This window comes from Dromiciops gliroides, chromosome 3, assembly GCF_019393635.1.
Source record: "Dromiciops gliroides isolate mDroGli1 chromosome 3, mDroGli1.pri, whole genome shotgun sequence".
Classification (NCBI taxonomy): Eukaryota; Metazoa; Chordata; class Mammalia; order Microbiotheria; family Microbiotheriidae; genus Dromiciops; species Dromiciops gliroides.
Window position 1 is genome coordinate 226,911,580 of NC_057863.1, and position 1,609 is coordinate 226,913,188.

General features: G+C 39.7%; 1 pseudogene; it reads left to right on the forward strand.

The window, feature by feature from the left end:
* The first annotated feature begins 550 nt into the window (after window positions 1–550).
* On the forward strand, window positions 551–1,057 carry LOC122747380 (annotated as a pseudogene).
* Window positions 1,058–1,609: the final 552 nt, after the last annotated feature.

A 1,609-nucleotide genomic window follows, 5' to 3' on the forward strand; every position in this document is an offset into this window, starting at 1 on the left:
AGCTTCAGAACAGTTTACCCTCCACCCTGGAAGCACGGCCTCACTTTAACAAAGAGTTAAAAATCAAGAAATAGCTTGGAAAAATGAGAAAAGAGCAGACCAAAGTCCTGACCACAGAAAGTTACTATGCTGACAAGGAAGAATAAAAACACTCAAAAGAAGATAACAAAGTCAAAGCCTCCAAGAAAAATAAAAATTGATCTCAGGCCAAAGAAGGTGTCAGAAAGGACTTTGAAAATCAAGAGAGGTAGAGGAAAAATTGGGAAGAGAATTAAAAGTGATGCAAGAAAATCATGAAAAAAGGTCAATATCTTAGTAAGGAAGACACCAAAAAATATGCAAGGAAATAACACTTTAAAAAACAGACTCTGCTAAATGGCAAAAGAGGTAAAAAAAGCCAATCAGGAGAAGAATGCATTGAAAAGCAGAAATGGCCAAATGGAAGAAGAGGGAGAAAATTTCACTGAATAGGAAAAAACTCCTTCAAAAGTAAAATTAGCCAATTGGAACAGGAGGTACAAAAACTCAATGATGAGAACCTGCCGCCGAGATGTTGATGCTCAAGAAGAACCGCATTGCTATCTATGAACCCCTTCTTATGGAGGGAGTAATGGTAGCCAAGAAAGATGTCCATATGCCAAAGCATCCTGAGATGGCAGAGAAGAATGTGCCCAATCTTCATGTCATGAAGGCTGTGCAGTCGCTAAAGTCTCGTGGCTATCTTAAGGAGCAGTTTGCATGGAGGCATTTCTACTGGTATCTCACCAATGAGGGCATTCAGTATCTCTGGGATCACTTTCACCTGTGTCTTGAGATTGTGCCTGCCATACTCTGAAGAAGTCATCCTGAGACAGGAAGGCCAAGGCCTAAAGGCCTGGAGGGTAAGCGACCTGCCAGGCTTACTAGTGGTGAAGCTGATAGAGACATATACAGACGAAATGCTGCTCCCCCTGGTGCTGACAAGAAGGCTCAGTCTAGTGCTGGGTCGGCAACAGAATTCCAGTATAGAGGTGGATTTGGTCATGATCATGGTCAGCCTCATCAATCAAAAGTGTAGAGATGTTTCGTATTGAATAAACTTTGGGGAAAAAAAAGAAAACAAAACTCAATGATGAAAACAATTTCCTAAAATTTGAACTGAACCAATGGACGGTAATGACTTCATGAGAATTGAAGAAGCAATAAAACACATGTAAAAGTCTGAAAAAGAGAAGACCATGTGATATATTTCATGGGAAAAACAACTTACCTGGAAAATAGAGGCAGGAAAGATAATTAAAAAATTTTTGGACTACCTGAATGCCATGATCAAAAAAAGAGCCTACACAACATCTTTCAAGAAATTATCAAGGAAAACTCCCCTGAGATTCTGGAAACTGAGGGCAAAATAGAAATTGAAAGAATCCACCAATCACCTCCTGAAAGAGATCCCAAAATGAAAACTCACAGGAATATTACAACCAAAGTCCAGAGACCCCAGGTCAAGAAGAAAATATAGCAAGCAGCCAGAAAGAAACAATTCAGGTATTGTGGAGACACAGAATAGCACAAGATTTACTAGATTCTACATTAAAGGCCCAGAAGGCTTGGAAGATGATATTTTGGAGGG